The 19961-nt window shown below is 50.5% G+C and overlaps 2 pseudogenes; both read right to left on the bottom strand.

Moving 5' to 3' along the window:
* Positions 1-7851: 7851 nt before the first annotated feature.
* LOC123478427 (solute carrier family 2, facilitated glucose transporter member 3 pseudogene) lies at positions 7852-8921 on the bottom strand (annotated as a pseudogene).
* Positions 8922-9175: 254 nt separating this feature from the next.
* On the bottom strand, positions 9176-10142 carry LOC112320008 (AN1-type zinc finger protein 3 pseudogene; annotated as a pseudogene).
* Positions 10143-19961: the final 9819 nt, after the last annotated feature.

The raw sequence follows: 19961 nt of genomic DNA, 5'->3' as shown, positions 1-19961 counted from the left end.
TGAGTGAGGTGCCCTTGTGGTTGGCAAAGGCGGGGACTGAGGTGTTGAGAGGGGTGAGAGGGCAGGGCTGGGGGTGCTGCAGCTGTGACTGGATGGGATGACAAGGGGTTCCCAATCTTCTGTTGGGGGCCCTAAGTGGACTCCATGTGGGAGGGGCAGAGTGTCCACAGAAAGTGCAGAGATGGATGCTGGGCAGCTGGGATCTCATGATTTTGGAATTTACTTGGTGGACTCCACAGGGAAGGACTGGGGTCTGGGAGCCTAGCAGCCCTGTCAGTGGGAGCTGGTGGAGGTAGCCCGTGGTAGCCTGTGACCCAGGGCAGTGAGATGAGGGCCCAGCAGGGTGAAAGCAGATGGGACTTGAGTGTCCAGAGGTTCCTGGAGGAGACCCAGCAGGTGGGTGTCTTCAGGGGAAAATGCCTCCCACCCCCAGTGTCCTCTGCTGCAGACTCAGGTCAGGCCCGAGTCCTGGTGTCGAGTCCTCAGCCAGCTGAGGGTCTGGGCCCTGGGCTGGTGCATCTGGGCCCCAGGTGGTCAGAGATGGAGGATGGCAGGTGTCAGGTTGTGTCTCCTCCTCCCAGACAGGAGTCAAGGCTTCCGCTCAGAGGCCACCTGAGCTCAAGGAAGGGACCCCCCCCATTTCTCATCTGGGCTTCATGGGAATGGCCTCCACCCTGCCTCCCCCTCCTGCCCTCACTGTCACGCTCTGGAAGCAGAAGGATCCTCATCAAACCTGGGCTCCTTTGTCACTGTGTGAGGGCTCAGTGCAGTCTCCCTGGCACTGAGGTCTGGGCACTGCTCCAATGGTGGGGCCTGCAGACCTGGGTGCCTGCCCTGAGGATACCGACGGACCTCTCTGCACTCAATGGAGCGATCTGGAGGTCCTGGTTCAATACTCTGCTTTGGCGTGGAGAACACCAGGCCCTCTACCTCGCATAACCCTCCATCAAAGAGAGGGGCCGGTGAAAGAATGGGAGCCACACCTGGGAAAGCATCTCCAAGCCTCGGTGACCACCACTGCCGACAACGGCAGTGCTAGTCCACCGCATTGACAGGCGATTGTGGGGACTGGGAGGGACCACACTGGGTCTGGGTGTCACACCGGATTGGTGCAGGCCCTGCCCCCGTGCTGTTGCCCTGGAGGAGCAGGCGGTGTGGTGAGTGCCTTGGAGTGTGATTTGGCCTCCACAAGGTGCGAAGGTGCTTGGAAGTGGCTCCAGTTATGAGCGCAATATTCTGGTGTCGGTTTTCATTGCGCTGGTAGGATTGTGCCTAGGTCACACCAGGCTGTACCCTGGCAGACATGGGTGACAGCAGGGTGCAGGGAACCCCAATAACAGGGGGCTCAGGTGATTGTCTCAGGGGGAGGGGCTGGGAGTTGCCTCTGGCCTTGTATTTGATATTGAAAGGGAGAAAGGGTCATTTCTATCTGGTCCCAATAAGTAGAGCCAGCTGCTCGGGGATGGAGGGGAGACACCAGGACTGGAAGGCATTCCCTTTCTACAGCACATGGTAGAAGTGAAAGTAATGCACTGGAATGCTCTCTTAAAGACAAAGAAATAACTTAGTTTTACCGGTACCTGTGACACATACACTTCTACTTCATTACTGATGTCACTTTTTGCAATTTAGCTCTTAAGGAAATGGCAAAAGCCATCTACAATTCATGTTTTAGCTCAGGGATGTAGATTTTTTGTACACTCTCCTATGATTTTAATTTTTCTTAAGTTCATAGAGATCATCTTCTGTGAACACTGAAGCAGTTTCTCTGTGTGCATTTCTGTCACTCATCTGTATACACAGAGAGTTGCGTGTCCCCCCAGCATCAGAGCTGGGAAGCATCTGACTACAGTAAAAATACGAAGGTGTCCAAAAGTGCAGGTAATGGCAATGGCACCCAAGGTGTGGGTCTGTTCAGGGTGACGAGGGAGGTTCTCTCAGGGCCTGAGGGAGCAGGTGGTGTCCCGGCTTTGCCATCAAGTCCGGATCAGGACCCAGGATGGGGGAGTGTGAGGTCCTGCCTGACCCCACCTCCCAGAATACCATTGCTGGGCTGTCTGTGGGGGACTGTTTCCCCTCCCCCTCCCTGCAGTGCAGGAAAGGGACCCAGAGCCCCTTCATGGAGAGTTGGACCCTGAATGAGCACAGGTGGGGCAGTGCAGGTGGACCTGAGGAGAGACCTTCATTCCTGGGGGTGGGAGCTGGGAGCTGATGGGCAGACAGGAGGCCCACAGCTGGCTGAGCTGCTGCAGCTGAGTCAGGGCCCAGTGCGTCTCCTCTGGAGAATCCAGCCTTTTCCTAAAAACATTCAAGAACTTCCTATCTTAGTGCTTTCGGCTAAGGCCCGTCAGTCCTGTTCCTGACTCAGTCCCACATTAACCCTCTGTCCCCCTGACCCTTGGGCAGCTCTGACTGCCCAGTTGCCCAGGACCCCCAGGTCTGCAGAGTGGTCACTGCCGCCTCCAACCCCACCAGTGTGGAGGCCCAGCCCTGCCGTCCTGGGCAGCCCTTCCATGTGGGAGCAGGCATTGAGGTTCCAGGTCCTGATAACCAGTCACCTGCCAGGAGGTGGCAGCAGCTGAGCAAAGGAGAGATGCAGGGACAAAGGTTACCCCCCTGTGAGTTTGCAAGTGGACCTATGGGGGAGGAACACAGGAAATGACTGAGCTTCGTATGAATTTAGATGTGGGCAGTGTGATGGGGTGTGCCTTGGGAATTTCATAGAGAATGCATGGAGGTTTTTTATTTTGAAGGACAGGCTTTTGAATTTGGAATTAGAGGCTTCCCTTGATTGTCATCATCAACCTCAATCCCATCCCCTGTGACACAGACTGCAAGTTCTGCACCCTTCTGCAGGGCCGTGCTGGGGCGAGGACTAGCAGCCTGGTCGGGGCCCTCTGTATTCCCAGGGCTGCAGAGAGATGTGTTCCCTGTTGGGAGCAGTGCTCCTTCCTGGACAGCGGTGCCCAGCAACCTGGTGCCCCCCCGCCCCCCGCAGGCCCTGCCCCTCCCCCAGCACCATCTCAGCCCTCACAGCAGATTCTGTGCCAACTGCCCCAGGGTCATCGTGTGGGCCATTCACTCCCGATGCTCTGCTCCTGATGCCTGCGTGGAGCTGTCCCCATGGCCATGGGGCTCCCTGAGGGAGGTGTGTGTGTGTGTGAGCCCTGCACACATGTGAACACTCAAGGTAAGGGGATTTGAGAGTCGTTTAATAAATACTTATTTTATTTAGTTTTATTTATTTTAGATTTTATGTATTTTTAGAGAGGGGGGAAGGGAGGGAGAAGGAGAGGGAGAGGAACATTGATCAGTGGCCTCTCGCATGCCCACAACTGGGGACCTGGCCTACAACCCAGGCATGCACCCTGACTGGGAATTGAACCGGCAACCTTTCAGTTTGCAGGCCAGCACTCAATCCACTGAGCCACACCAGCCAAGGCTAATACATATTTATTTTAAATGCAAGGATTCATGGTTAGGTCTTATGCATCTAATTAACAAAGGTTTGTGTTGTAGATGAATCACTCTTCTTTTTTAAAAAACATTTTTTAAAATTTATTTTTAGAGAGAGGGCGATGGAGGAAGAAAGGCAGGGAGGGAAACATCCATGTGAGAGAGAGAAGTATCAGTCGGATACCACTCATGCACACCCGCACCCGCAATGCAGGCATGTGTCCTGACGGGAAAGCTAAGCGATGAGCCTTTGCTTTTTAGAAGGATGCCCAACCAACTGATCCAAATCCAACGGGGCTGAATCAGTCTTCTTAAACTTCCTGCCTTCCCCAAGTTGCAATGACACACCCACCCCTTTGCCTGCCCCTTGCAGCTCTTCCCACTACAGGGCAGCACATCCCCACCCCAGTGCCATTGATCTCAGGCGTGGCTGTAAGAACTTGGAATCCAGGGATCTGCACATCAAAAAACCACTGTGGTAATTCTCAAGAACATTGAGATTTTAAGAAACTGTTTCCTAAATAGTATCATTTACTGCTTCATTGACAACTGTGCTAACCCCAGCCCTTCTGGCCTGGGCTGTCCTAGAGCAGGAACTGAGGCTGGAGATTTTGCAGTAGATTTTACTCTGGTGGGGGTGGGGTGGGAGGAATAGTCGAGAGAACCATGAGTTCCGAATTTAGTGTTTTGGATAACAAAACATTTGCAATCATTTTGTTGCATTCCCTCATTCTTGTTTTTAAAAGAATAAGTCCTAAGCCCTGCAAATGGCTTGTACTGAACTTTCACGCTTGAATTAAAGAGTGTTCAACAAAAACAAAAACAAACATTTACAGTTGCCGGTGTTATTTTGCAGAGTTGAACTGCTTGTTGTGGTATAAACCTCAGCTTCCAGGGTTAAACCATCCAGCAGCCTGTAGGTGGTCAGGTCCAAACTGCCTCTGAAGGAGCCTTCCACTCTCACCACCCCAGATCAGACAGGGGTTCCGGGCCACTCACCCCTGCTCGGCTTATCTTGTCCACCCACCCCAGCCCCACCTGAGTGGAAATGATTTCCTAACATGGGCAAAAGGCCCGTCTCCACCCTGCCTCACCTGGCCTGAGCGCCTGCACTCCTCTCTGCCCATGTGAAGTGGCACAGGCTGGGAAACGTGTCCCCACTGCCCACCCGCCGGATCAAATGTCTCTCCCAGAGAGGGGCCATAGCCAGGAACCACTGTTCGACACAGATCATACCTGCTGTTTTTGCGACCTATGCTTCGTTGCCTTCCTAAACTTGCCACGTGGTTGATGTTGACTGGTTGTTCACCAGAAAGGCGACGACATCCTACGCTTGGCCGCTAGGGGGCCAAGCAGAGCCCTGCTGGAAGGGGCAGAGCATGTGGGCAGCAGCTTTCCAGTGGCTCACCAGCTCTTCTACTGATTCCTGTTGGCTATGAAACACCTTTCAAAAACTCCCACAATAAGAAATGTAGCTGCCGAGGCCAGTTTCAGGAGCCTGCCACAGGTGCTGTGCTGCGATTAGCTTTATCTGATCCACTGTCAGATCCCTGCACTGGGCATGGGGCAAACCAGAGCCAGTGGGGTCACGGTGCACCTGTGGTTGCTTCTCCTGACCACGGGGCCCCGTGTACACAGGTGGTTCTTGAGCGTGGACTAGTACCGAGTGGAACTAATTTTCAAAGTGAGGTTATTGTTTTTCTTCAAAGTGAGGCATGTGTTTGTTCATAGCAAGTCAGGTAAAAAATTTCATGAGATTCCCCTCAGAACCTGCTCCCACACCCCCATTTCCAGCTCTGTGGGAGAGCCAAGCCACCACCCAGCTGAGCCACACCCATCTCAGCAGCCTTCTGTGGCCATCGGGTGTGCTGGCTACTGGGACTGAGGGTAAGGGAACAGGAGAAAGGCTGGGCATTAACTAGAGTTTCTGGCACAGCCATATATGTTGGAGAAACTTTTTGTTTCAGGTGTTTTTATAATTTTCACTCTAGCAGTGACAGGCATATGCTGTTTTCAGTCCTCTGCCATGCTAAAAAATATTCTTCATGTTCTAACTTTTGTATGACTAGCAGGCACCTAAGTAAGCAGACAAAATTAATTCCATCACCATCAACCCCTAAGCTGCAGCACCAGGTTGTCTGGCTAAAGAAAGGAAGCTGACTGGCTGTGGTCTGACACGTGCCCAGAACAAGGTGTCTGGCTGGCTTTTTTTTTTTTCACATTTGGAATTATTATTTCAAAACAAAAAACCTCAGTAACCATAAAAATATAAAACCTATTTGAGAATATTCACAATCTGGTCACTGAGAAATGGGAAAACTCCCACACTGCACTGCTGCCAACCCACAGTTTCTGCACAGGGAAAAGTGGGGGTGCGGCTGGAGGAAAGTCAGCTGTCCCAGTGGAGCCCCACGCCACAGCTCTGGGAGTGCTTATCTGAGTCTCCATGATCAGAGGGAACGGCAAGAACAGAGAACGGAAATGTCGTCATAGGCAAGGCTTCGGCTAAAGGGCCTGAAAAGTCTGAGCACCAAGGAGGGAAGGGCAGACCAAGCAGCACATGAAAACGGGGTGTGAGGGTGTCCCTGGGGCCCTGGCTCCACTTGGGAAAATGCTGGGACACTGGCTAGTGGAGGGGCCACTGACCTATGGCAAGTGTAACCACCTCCATCTCAACTCTTTGACACCTTCCAGACTTCCACCTCTTCAGCGGCTTTCTAATCCCCTTGAAAAGAAGGCCTCTCTCTCCCCCATGACTTCCTGCTAGCCCCCCCTTTAGGCCACACTTCCTAACTCCACACTCTCCTACTCGTCTGAGTCCAGAGTGAGGCAGTGGCCTCCACATGTCAGAAACCAGCCACAGACGCAAATGCCACCCAGCAGAGGCAGTGTTACTCATACACATAGGGCTGAGTTTTAACAATTCCATCCAAAAGGGGGCTGAAGGAACAGAGGTAGCAATCACCCAGAGCAAAGTGGCAGTGCACATACATTCATGCCTTCTCAAGTGTGGGCTACACTGCTCATTTACTCACCCTACCTCACGTGTGGTCTGCGGGGAAGATTCGGGTGCTCTTAGGGCACTGGACAAAATACTGTGGTGACACGGTAACCAGAGCAACTGGCATGGCAACGGACATGCACAAGCATGGGCTGACCATAAGCAGTAGCATACTCCAAAGAGGTAATAATCATTCAGAGAAAATCCTCTCCTGGGGCTGATGCTGCAGATTCCAATTTAGCTATGAACGCTCTCTTACGAATTCTTTTAAAGCTATGGCTTAAACAAAATTAAAAAACCCCAGAGATCTGAAATCTTCTAAAAACAAAATGGAGAAAAAACAAACCTTTCCCAAGAACCAACATTTTAGTTTGTGTTCCCACCAGAGGAGTGGTAGGGGCTCTAAAAAAAAGTGAGTCCACCATAAGAGAAAGAAGTTGTTTGGTCCAGTGAGGGGGAAAGAGGTTTGATTTCTATAAACAGCCTTCCCTTCTCTGGAGTCCACCCAAAATTAGGACCCATCAACCACCTTTAACTACAATGCCCATCTTAGTAGTAATGCTAGGTTCAAGTAATAAAACATAGACCCTAAACAAAGAAAATAGTTCACTAGGAAACCAGTAGTGTCCTTATATAGACACATGACTTATCTGAGAAATTGAACTTGAGACTTTCCTTCTGAAGGACAGATATCATTCAGAGGCAATGTGGAAACCTCAGACACCACATCAGATACCCTACAATAACACATTACATTTTGCCTGAAATTCTTCCCTTACTAAACTAGAGCTTCTACAGAATGGGGTAGAATCAAATATTCTACCCCATAAACTATTTAAACACCACCTTCTAACCTCTATTTCCTTATGTTTTCATTCTTCAGTAAAATTACAGTTAAAAAGTATTGCTGCAAAGAAAGCGGCAGGTGAAATAAATAAATCTCAAATTGATTGACTCTGCAGAGTGGTTTGGAAGGGAGGCGGGTGCTCTTATGTAAACCTGCTCTGACTTCCACGCTCTCCTGTGCATCCATGTCCCACTGAGTCTGAGGTTGGGGGAACTCTTTCTCCCCTATGTGTCCTCACAGAGCAATATTAGAACTGAAGGGGGGAAGCGCTGGCCAAGTTGTCCAATGCCCTCCTGTAACAAAGGTAGGTTCACTGGGTCTCTCCTAAACAGAAGAGAATGTCCAAGTAATGAAATGCTTAAAAAGTCATCGAAGATACAACTAACGCCAGCAGGGGGTTCCTCTGAGTGCTCATGGAGTGTGGGCTGACAAAAGAATGAAGTGGCAGCATTCAGAAACAGTCCTGGGTTTCAGCCCAGTGACGTCCCTCCACAATCTGGGAGAGGGTGCTTTTCCACGCTGACACAGAGTGGGAAGGAAGCGTGGCTTAGAGATGGGTGGTGGCATCCTATTCGGGCAGGATGCTCTTCATCTCCACAATGGCACCTCTCTCAACCCTGTTAGCCTCCTTTGCCTGCCCTTCAAAGGCTCATGTTGTTTCCTCAACAGTCCTGACATGGGTCTCAGGGACTTTGAAGATCAAGAAGATTATGAAGAAGCCAGTGAATGCAATAAAAGTGTAGGCTTCTGAATAGAATGCAGGTGAAGGAAGAGCTGTCCACTCAAAAAGTTGGAGGCCAATTAGAACCAGACAGTGTCATTGCAGCTGCGCAGGGGCCCCTGGCTGAAGTGTTTGGCCACAATAAGCCAGGGAAGGAGCTTGGGCCAATTTCAAAGGAGGCCATGAAGACACAGCAAGCCCCAGTGCAGACAAAGCTCATTCAGGTAGACTCTTCCTTTACTCACAAGGAGATAGTCATGAAGATGGAACAGAAAGCCAGCGTTCCGGGGCCAGTCACAGGTAGAGTTTTTCCTTCCTGCCCTTTCCACCAGAAACAGGACGCTACAGTGCAGATGGATTCATCACACTGGCACCAGTGTTGGCATAGATGGGCTCCTCAACATCTGCATCTTTCAACATTTCTGCTGAGGCACAGGACACAGCATTGATTCCAGAGAGGCTGGGAGAGCTGGAGAATGATAGAGACCATGACCGGTTGTATGTAGCCCGCTCCCCAAACCCACCCCCAAAGAGTTCCAGCACAGTCTCTTGCTTTCCTTGTGCCATCCCAGCACTATCACCTTTCATTTCTTGGATGTACTGAGTCACATCCTGGGTGCTCCACACCCGCAGGAGGATCTCCTTAGCACTCCCCTCCTGATTCTTGTTAATGAGGAAGAACCAGGGACTTTCTGGGTGAAACGGAAGGGCTGCGCTTTGAAGGAGTGAGCTGGGAGGATGGTGAAGCCCAACAGCACAGGCCAAAGATCCTCAGTTCCCAAGATGACTTCCAGACCAAAGATCTGGGCCACCAGGATCCCGATGACAAAGCCCAGCTGGTTGACAGTGCCAAAGGCCCCCTGCAGGGCAGTGGGAGAGATCTCTGCAATGTACATGGCCCCCAACCCTTCCACAGAGTTCACAGAAGAGACCAATGAGCAACCATTCCCAGGACCATCATTAGAAGCAGCTCCAGTAATTTGCAGAATCCCATAAGGCAGCCACCAGTGAGAGCCAATAGCTTGACAGGAAGCACAGGGTTGCACCTGCCAAAGCAGTTGACAAAGAGTCCAATGGAGAACGATCCCATCAGACCAGCAATGGAGAAGACGGCCGGCCACAGAGAAGAACCAGAGGGACGTCAGGAATGCCTCAGGTGGAGGGTTTTCCAAGCTCTCTCCCAAAGTGCAATGCATAAAGTCCTTATGATCATTTCAGGAGCTCCGGTGATGCCAGTGTTGTAACCAAACTTGGAAAGAGTCTACCGCAGCAATGGTGAGGGCAAAGGGCAGAAGTGCGTTGACCCCCTGGGTCCCATGGCCCCGATTTACTTCTTTTCAAATCTTCAAGAAAGGTCTAGCAGTGGCACTCCAGAGACACTTCTAGCCAACCAAACCTTCCAAATGTCCTTCTCTGAAAGCAAGTTTTTCTCCAGGGCCGCAGTGCTGCTCTCCATCTCTCCCTCACTCTCACCCCTCACTTTGTCCTAAAGAAGGCTAATGCAGTGAGGAAGAACAGTGTCTAGTGGCGGCAGCTGTTCCCAGCCCTCAGGGGCCCCTGTTCCAGATGGGCTGGCAGGAGCGCCCCAGCTTCCAGTCCAGTTTCACCATTTTCATGATGGCTTCCTCCCGGCCATGGCCCAAGGGGTCGGACCTACAGTCCCGCTGCCGGGCAGGATGGAATCTCAGAAGGAGTCCTGCTGCGTGCACCATCTGCAGTTCGAATTGGCTCTGGAAGCACCCACCGCGACTCCCCTGCTGACATGCGCTGGTTTCCCTGGACCCTAGAGTATTCTCCAGGAGTCTGGTTGGCTCGCTGCCGAGGATTCATGGTCTTACTGGGAATCTGTCCCGCAGGATCTTTGGTTGGTGTGATTAAGAAGACATGAACTGCACCTGTGCCTGGACGTGCTCCTTTTTACTCGGTGAAGTTCCATGCAGTTCTGTCCCCAGCAGCTGCTGGCTGCGACTAAGAGGGCGCGTGGGTATCCAGGTCTTGTCTTTACTGGAAGTCTCTTTGGAAAACAAATCTGATTGGCTGTTACCTGTACCTGGAGCTGAATCATCATCTGCTTCTTTGTTCTGAAAATCAACAAAGCATGTAGAGCAGAGGCTCATAGCCTTGCCACAGGCCCAGAGCCACAGGGACAGCCAGGCCGCAGGCTGGGCGCTTCACTGTGCTCCCTCCAAATGTCTGCCCTGCTGCCCCAGGCAGAGGTATAAGTGGGTGGAGCCTGGCCCTCTCTGGGCCAGGCTGGCAGGAGGTGGCAGCCACCAGTGATGGTGCAGGCAGGATATCTGGGGCTGAGGTGTGTGTGTAAAATCTGGGGGAGGTGCAGGTGAGGTTGGGGCTCCAAGCCAGGACTCCAGGTGGATCAGCTGGAGACGGCTGTACCTCTGAGTTCTCGGGGAGTATTGCCTTCTTCCACAGGTGAATTTTATGCTTTCTTTTTTCCTTAGAAAACAACACTGAGACCAAAAGTAAACATTTTTTCGTGCTTCCAATTTCATCCTCGGCTTCTGAATACTCACTTTTCTTCATGAGTTCCTCATTGTGTGCTAGGCTCTTTCTACACAGCATCTTATTTAGTATCTATGAGAACCCAAGGTGTATACACTTCGACTCCTTCCATTTGTAGGAGGAGGGGCTCACTTGACAAAGGGCCCACAGCAAAAGAGGGAGACAGTGCAGACTCAAAGCTGGCTGTGTTCCAGTCTTGGTCCCTAAAACCCACAGCTCTCCAAGATGCTGATTGACAGTATGTCCATTTTTCTGGACTAGATCTGAACTTCCTGGAGGGCTGAGAATGAGTGTGACTTGGAGTCGAATCCTGAGCATGTGGCCCATCAGATGTGATCATGTGAGCTTCACCCGGGTGGATATTTAGGGTCCCTTGCCGCAGGACAAGTCAGAATATTTCTGGTTACGGGAGCAGCATGAGCTAAAGCCTAGCGTTGGAATTGGATGTGGTTCTTGAGGTTGGGGTTGTGGGCAGAGCCAAGAAACAGCTAGGCGTGGAGCAGTGGGTGTTTGGAGGGGCTGGCGGTGCACATGCTTGAATAACCTGGGGGGACCCTGAGGAGTGCTCTGCACGCCCTGGCAGCACATGCGAGTTTTATACAGTAGCCACTGGGGACAGGGACTGAGGGCAGGAGAGGTGAGGCAGGAAGAAGAAAACCTAATGGATATCAAAAACAGCCCCGGAGATGTAAAGTCTAGTACAGCAAACACAGTCAATAGCAGTGTAATGACCACCTATGGAGACACGTGGATCCCAGGTTTTCAGAGGATCCCTTATAAATTGTATCAATGTGTACGCACCATGCTGGACCCCTGAAACCAACCTAATGCTGAGTGTGGAAAGCAACTGAAAACAAAAGCAAGACAGTCAGCCTGCACTGAAGGGAACCCAAGGGAAGCACTCGCAGCTCAGCACCTGCTCAGTACCCAGGGTCGGGCTGGGTGCTCGTCTGAACAGGGCCTCTCTCAGGGCCACGTCCTGAGAAAGCTGGTCGTTGCAGCGAATCAGGCTGAAACTCTGACTCCAGTGTGTGCGCACATCTGCCTGTGCCAAAGCATCCGTGACCAGAATGCCATATGGAGACTTTGCTGGGTGGTTCAGTGTCTCCTTCAGAAAAACCCGGTACAGAAATAGCCGTGACCACATTGTTGAATGCCAAGCACTGAAAATCTAGGCGAGCAGCTGTTTTTCAGGGTTTCCCATCCCAAAACCTCGCCCAGAAGTCACTGAGGGAAACAAGCTAAATAGTAAGTTTCCTCTGAGCAACTGGGGTAGGGCAGGGAGTGACTCACTGCCCTGAGGATAAAAGCAGGTCCGTTTGGGCCTGCAGTCAGTGTGCCAAGAGGAAGGCGGATTGAAACTACCACTCTGTCCTCCCAGCACTCGGTCTCGCCTTCGACTCCGCACAGCCCTGTGGAATTGCTGCTGGAGGTCATGCCTTTATTAGTCCTGCTGGAGACAAGCAGGTGTCTCGCAGAACACCTGGCGCGATCTCTGCAGAACCACTGGCTGCCCGCGTGGTGTTTTAAAACCTTGTGCAAGTTTCTCTTGAAGAAGACCCTCGTTTTTATTTGGGGTGGTCTTGCTCCACTCATACAGAATCTTATTGCAGATGAATCTTTAATAAATATCTCGTGTGCCTCACGAAAAGAGAAGATGTTTACTCACCCGACTGCTGTAGTCGTGGTGTCATTACCCTCATACTCTCTGTGCTTTGCAACGAAAACAAAAAAGGCAGCAAAAGTAAAGGCAACCAAGTGATTCTACGTTAAACCGTTATATCTATGTGTTTGTATATTTATATGCCCACTTTAAATGGACCCAGAGCTGCTTGTGCAGAGGATCCGCAGCCTGTTGGTGTTGCCCGAGGAAGCGAAACCACTGTTATTATTCATGCCACCTAACAGAACTATCATCATGCATTGAAAAGACCTGGAATTGCAAAGTTACTTCTGCCACCGTCTGCGTACATACCATCCCAAGCAAAAGATGGCAGAAGAAATAGGACTCGAAAAAATTAAATCAGTGGATCAAACAACTATGGGGCATTTACACAATGACTCGGCCATAAAAAAGAATACATTTTCAGAATAAATTTCTTGAAACCCAACAGAGTCTATGAGGTGTTTCTGAGACGAGGTCTGTGTGCTGTCCTGCCTGGGTCTGTGTCAGACCCAAGAGGGCAGCTGGGCCGCCTGGAGGGAGCCCATGCCCTAAAGAAGGGAGGGGGAAGGGACCTCTCTGGGGGAGAAGAGCCGCCTGCCCAGGCACTGGGGGCTGCACTGAGATTAGAGAAGGAGTCAGGTTGAATGGACAGAAGGACCAGAAACTGCAAATGTGAAGTTAGGAGTCCTAAGTGGTTTGGACAACCACCTGCCTCATAGGAGGACCTCCGGGAGGCTGAGTCCACACTGTGGGTGGTTTGAGGGGACAATCACTGACCAGAGAGAGGAACATGGAAGGGGGCCAGAGTGGAAACAAGAGTTCAAAAGATCCAGTGACTGAATAAATAGGGCTCCAAGAAACCTCCCAAGAACCTCCTGATCTTATCTTTTCAGTCCTGGGCACCCAGGAAGCCAGGTTTCCTTGTTCTTCAGGTACTATGGCCACCCCCTCAGGTGGCTGGAGGGGCCATGAGCTACCTGTTGCCAGTGGTGAAAAGCCCTGACAGCTGGACTGACCACTGCACCTTCTTGGAAGGCACAACTGTGCGATGCTGGTGGGCTCATCATGTAACCAGGCCTCCTGGGAAGACAATGCAATGGGGGCATGCTCAGAGTACAAGAGAAGAGCAGGTTGTACTGCAGCGGTCCTTTGTGTAGGAAGAAATGAAACCACTCCGGGAGCTGTGGAGCCTGGAAAGAACCCTGTCCTGCACTTCCCACAGGCATCTCAGGTCCTGGGTCCCCTACCCTCACTCACCCCTTTCCTTACTCTCTTGGACTCAGCAAGCTCCAAGGACACTCTGTTTCTGTCCCCTTCCTTCAGGCACCCCACACCCACCTGCAGGCTGCTCCTCAGCCTCCATGGCACCTCCTTCATGGGTATTTACTGCCAACTGCAGCCTAGGGACCAGAGGTCTTGGGCTGCTGGGGAGCTGACAGTCTGCATTTCTGTGGTGCTTATGAGGGAAGCTGAAAGGGCTGGACTCAGACGCACTGTGGGGAAAAGCAGTGCCAGTCCACCCTGGCTGCAGGACACTGAACCTCCTGGCCATCCCTCTGGAACCTGCGATCCGTGGACTCTGGCCTGCCTGCTTTCCGGAATTCCAGCAGCCCCTGCTTTCTGACCTGTTCACAAGGGGGCAGCTCTGCCTCCCGTCTGGCCCCACGGAAGACAAGATTGGACTTTTTCCATGGCGAGAGGACTAAGATGGGACATTGGAAAGTCAGGTTGGGAACCCCATATATTGCACATCGTCAATACACCATACCCCAGAGCTCCAGCCTCCCATGCAGGTCTCAGGAAATTTACTTCCTTTAGCCATTGAGAGAACCTCACTTTCACCAGTAACCCAGACACACTGACCTATTTGTTCGTCTATGACCCTGAACTGGCTTTGCACGTGCCAGTCCTTTGCCACAATTAGTCTTTACGCTTCCGTATAATTTACTCCCTCCCTTCCGTCAGAAGCCTACGCAAAAGTCTACTCTTCAAAGGGGTACTCCCTGATCACTTTGATGAAAATAAATCTCGCCTACTCTCACCCAGCCTAGCTGTTTCTTTAACTTTATTTTTCTAAATAGAACTTATCACTTTCTCTATTCACTCCATCAATTTATGTGGTTATTTCCTCTTTGATTAACGTATGTACCTGGGTGGTGGGTCTTTATTGTTCAGCTAAAATAAAAGAAAAAGATTTTTTAAAAAGCAGTTGCTACAAATGTTTGTGTAGGGGTGGTTCTCCATACCTAACATGGCATGCTGCAGGGAAATGAAATGAGGGTGGGGCATGTTGATTTGTGTGTGGTTACTGGCCCCTGGGGCAGGAGCCTGAGCCGGAGGTGGAGCACACCATAGGCAGGGAACTTTAGGCTTCATTGCGAGGATGCCCAGGCATCCCAGAGGAAGGAGGAATCACAGCATTTGGAGCCTGGGCATCCTGGTAATGAAGCCTAAAGCTCTGTAGGCACACAGTGGTCAGTCTCGTAAGCTCCACATGGACTCTCCGTTCTTGAGAAGGACTCTGAGCTCGGGCACAGAGACCCTTGGAAACCTCAAGGGTCACACACTGACCCCAGGTCTGTCCTGCCCTAGTCCCAGTGGGCAGTCAGGAGCTGAGCAACCAGATGTGTTGTTGATGCCAATAGGCAGATAGGCCAGAGTGAGAAGGAGCAGAAGGAGACTAAGAGAGACCCTCAGCAAGGACCCCAGCCCAAGCAACAGGGGTTGGCAGGGTTTGGAGAGGAGACTAGGCAGCTGTCAGTGTGAAAGGGAACACCACAGGGAAGGGAGGGGACACCAGACCGGCACTTTCTCCCCAGAGCTTACTGTGCAGGTAGAATGAGCCACAATTTAAAACAATGCGGGGAGCACTGACTGACATTACCTCGAACCTTCTGGAGTCTAGCTCATCCATCAGTCTCTTAGTATATATATTTTAAAGATTTTATTTTATTTATTTTTAGAAAGGGGAAGGGAGAGAGAAAGAGAGGGAGAGAAACATCAGTGTGTTGTTGCTTCTTGCACGCCCCCTCTTGGCGACCTGGCCCTCAACCCAGGCATGTGCCCTGATGGGGCATTGAACCCGTGACCTTTTGGTTTGCAGGAAGGCACTCAGTCCACTGAACCACACAAGCCAAGGCAGTGTCTAAATTTAAAGGAGCCCAGTCAGTCCCCCAGCTTGCTCTTCATACAGTGTTTCTCATTACTAAAGCTCAGGTGCTTTGGAGATACTTTTGATGTACTTCAGAAATTATTGGAGCGGGGACTCTAGGGCTCCTGACACTATGGGGCCCACTGTTGTTCCCAGCATACACGGCAAGTTGTCCCCACACCCCCACCCAGTGATCCTTCTCCCTCAGAAAGAGAACCCTGATATCTGGAAGCGCTTTCACCATGGGAAGAGAGGTGTCTATCCTGTCCTGCCAGTTCAGTTTCAAAAACCTTCTGATGGCATTGTTAGGTGAGTTTAAAAATTTAAGTCTTTCCTAACCTTAATCATTCCTAGGGTATTTGTCACAGCGGGTTTGAAACATTTTCTAGAAAGAGACTGATGTCTTCTTGTTCATGCAAAATGATGAGAAGGTTTTGATCTTTTCCCTCTGAATAAATGTTTTTGGGAAAATTATATTTTCTGGGTGTGTTTGGATGAAAAGAAAGAAATGTGTGTTGTTAAAAATCTCATGGTGAAAAAAATACCCAGACCGAAGTCTATTACTGTGAAGTAGTGGCTTGGGTGCACTGATAGGGCCCCTGTGGTTTCTGGTTTCAATTCTGTCATGTGCCTTCTGGACCAATGGGGACACTCCCTCACAAACCTCCAGAAGTCCACCAGTGACAGGAGATCAGCTACAAAAAGATATTACTATCTAAGCCAAAGAGCCTCTTCCCATTCTGCCAGTTGTTCACCCGTGGTTGCTTCTCCTAACCACGGGACCCCGTGTACACAGGTGGTTCTTGAGCGTGGACTAGTACTGAGTGGAGCTAATTTTCAAAGTGAGGTTATTGTTTTTCTTTAAAGTGAGGCATGTGTTTGTTCATAGCAAGTCAGGTAAAAAATTTCATGAGATTCCCCTCAGAACCTGCTCCCACACCCCCATTTCCAGCTCTGTGGGAGAGCCAAGCCACCACCCAGCTGAGCCACACCCATCTCAGCAGCCTTCTGTGGCCATCGGGTGTGCTGGCTACTGGGACTGAGGGTAAGGGAACAGGAGAAAGGCTGGGCATTAACTAGAGTTTCTGGCACAGCCATGCATGTTGCAGAAACTTTTAGTTTAAAAGTTTTTTAAAAAATAACTTTGACTCCAGCAGTGACAGGCATATGCTGTTTTCAATCCACTGCCATGCTAAAGAGTATTCTTCATGTTCTAACTTTTGTATGACTAGCAGGCACCTAAGTAAGCAGCCAGAAATTAATTCCATCACCATCAACCCCTAAGCTGCAGCACCAGGTTGTCTGGCTAAAGAAAGGAAGCTGACTGGCTGTGGTCTGACACGTGCCCAGAACAAGGTGTCTGGCTGGCTTTGACCTTTTTTTTTTTCACATTTGGAATTATTATTTCAAAACAAAAAAACCTCAGTAACCGTAAAAATATAAAACCTATTTGGGAATATTCACAATCTGGTCACTGAGAAATGGGAAAACTCCCACACTGCACTGCTGCCAACCCACAGTTTCTGCACAGGGAAAAGTGGGGGTGCGGCTGGAGGAAAGTCAGCTGTCCCAGTGGAGCCCCACGCCACAGCTCTGGGAGTGCTTATCTGAGTCTCCATGATCAGAGGGAACGGCAAGAACTGAGAACGGAAATGTCATCATAGGCAAGGCTTCGGCTAAAGGGCCTGAAAAGTCTGAGCACCAAGGAGGGAAGGGCAGACCAAGCAGCACATGAAAACGGGGTGTGAGGGTGTCCCTGGGGCCCTGGCTCCACTTGGGAAAATGCTGGGACACTGGCTAGTGGAGGGGCCACTGACCTATGGCAAGTGTAACCACCTCCATCTCAACTCTTTGACACCTTCCAGACTTCCACCTCTTCAGCGGCTTTCTAACCCCCTTGAAAAGAAGGCCTTTCTCTCCCCCATGACTTCCTGCTAGCCCCCCCTGTAGGCCACACTTCCTGACCCCACACTCTCCTACTCGTCTGAGTCCAGAGTGAGGCAGAGGCCTCCACATGTCAGAAACCAGCCACAGACGCAAATGCCACCCAGCAGAGGCAGTGTTACTCATACACATCAGGCTTAGTTTTAACAATATATATTAGCATTTGGTCTGTGAATAAGCCTTAAAACATCCACAAATACTTGACCAAAACTTAGAATGGAGAAGCTGCCTCCAAAATGACAACTGATACTACTTTCCTCAAAGACAGTGAATCCCTGGGCTGGTGTCTGGTGGACGAGCAGCTGTCAGGAACACATTTCCTGCTCCTCCCTGGGGATGCTGACCATCCACTGGAGTCTCCTGTGTCCTCCAGGACATTCAGCCAATGGTCCTGCGAGCTTGTCTACCTGTGCTGTCCACACACCATCTCAGGTGAAGGACAAGGCTCCATTGTGCCCTAAAGTGGCTCTTGGGGTTGAGCCCTGACTGGTGACCAGCTCAGGAGCCTTGGGCATAGAGCTCCCCAGCAGGCCAAACCCGCCCTGACACAGGCTGCCCAGGATCCCTGGAGTCAGCAAGTTTGGGAAGAGAGGGGGGGGTGCTCCTGGGCTGAGCTTCTCTGTGAGGATCCCAGGGGGCTCCTCAGTCCAGGCCCTGACCAAGCCCTGCAGGGTCTTTCTCAGGGTCATGGTCATGGGGAGGGTCCAGGGGGCTGGACTGAGACTGGTCTCTCTCTGCTGAGTCACTCCCATCTGACTGGTCCTTCTCTCTGTGGTGCACATCTGCAGGGCTGCATTTCTGGAAGGGAACTCTTGATAAGGGATTCACATCCAAAATACATAAAGAACTTACACAACTCAACAGCAAGAAGACAAAAAATCCAATTAAAATATAGGCAAAATCCCTGAATTGATATTTCTCCAAAGAAGACATTGAGATGACCAACAGACAGATGAAAAGATGCTCAACATCACTAGTCATCAGAAAGATGAAAATTAAAACCATAATGAGATATCATCTCCCACCTGCCAGAATGTCCACCATCAATAAATCAACAAATAACAAATGGAACCATAGTGCACTGTTGGTGGGACTACAGACTGGTGCAGCCACTGAGGAAAACAGTATGGAGTTTTCTCAAAAATTAAAAATGGAAGTTGCATATGACTCAGTGATTTCACTTCTGGGAATATATCCCAAGAATCCAAAAAAAACAATTTGAAAGAATATGTGCACCTTGCCCCTGTATAGTTGGAGCTGCATTATGTACAACAGCCAAGATCTGAAAAGCAGCACAAGTGTCCATCAGTAAAAGAGTGGGTAAAACAGCTGTGGTGCATTTACACAAGGGAATACTACGAGGCCATAAAAAGGAGGGACCTTTACCTTTTGCGACAGCATGCATGGACCTGGGGATTACTGTGCTATGTGAACTAAGCCAGTCAGAAATAAAACAAATATCATATGATCTCACTTTGTAGATTCTAATGAACAAAATAGAAACAGAGGTGTGGATATGTAAAATAGGCTGACAGCTGTCTGAGGAAAAGGGAAAGGGGCGACTGGATAAAAGGCAAAGGGATTTTCCAAAGAAAATATATGCATAGCCCATAGACACAGTCCACAGTGTGGTGATGGCCAGAGGGAACAAGGGTGGGGGCTAGGTGCAGGTGGGTGTAGGGAGGGAGATGGGAACATCTGTAATAATGTCAACAATAAAAATAAAATTAAAAAATTTGAGATTACTTTAGCATTGAAAAGAATAAATTAAACACATTCACTATGTTTATACAAACCACAATCATTGAGAACCAAGTAGGCGGCGCAGGTAGACACACTGCGCCTCCTCGCACAACCAGAACTGACAGAAAATCGAACAGCAAGGAAGTCCAACACCAAGGAAATAAAAAGTAAACACTCATCCAGACCGGTAGGAGGGGCGGAGACGGGCAGAGAGGACTCGCGTTGCCGTGGCGGTACCGAGACTGGCGGAGTGTGGGACAAACAGGGCAGGCAGTCTGACCACTAGCAGACCCTGCAGCCCCACATTTGCGCACAGATAAACCAGACAAATGGCGGGGAGTAAAGCAGACTGCACAACCCAGCGCTCCAGCGTGGGGAAATCAAGCCTCAAACCTCTCATTGAAAAGGCCCGTGGGGGTTGGGGCAGCAGCAGGAGAGACTCCCAGCCTCACAGGAGAGGTCGTTGGAGAGACCCACAGGGTTCCTAGAGTGTGCACAAGCCCACCCACTCGGGAACCAGCACCAGAGGGGCCCAGTTTGATTATGGGTAGCGGAGTGAAAGACTGAAATCCAGTGGAGAGGGGAGCAGGCGCCATGGCTCCCTCTCGGCCCCTCCCCAATGTACAACATCAAAGCACAGCGACCAGCGTTACCCCACCCCCTTGAACACCTAAGGCTCCGCCCCTCAAAGTAACAGCCTCACCAAGACCAAAAAAAAAAAGGCCCAAATGACAGAACACTTCAAAGCTCCAGAAAAAATACAACTAAGTGAGGAAGAGATAGCCAACCTATCGGATGCACAGTTCAAAACACTGGTTATCAAGATGCTCACAGAATTGGTTGAATCTGTTTGAAAACCAGATGAGAAAATGAAGCCTATGCTAAGAGAAACGAAGGAAAATGTACAGGGAA

Source organism: Desmodus rotundus, chromosome 12 (assembly GCF_022682495.2).
Source record: "Desmodus rotundus isolate HL8 chromosome 12, HLdesRot8A.1, whole genome shotgun sequence".
Lineage (NCBI taxonomy): Eukaryota > Metazoa > Chordata > Mammalia > Chiroptera > Phyllostomidae > Desmodus > Desmodus rotundus.
The sequence above is the reverse complement of the archived record's forward strand: the minus strand, read 5'-3'. Positions and strand labels throughout refer to the sequence as shown.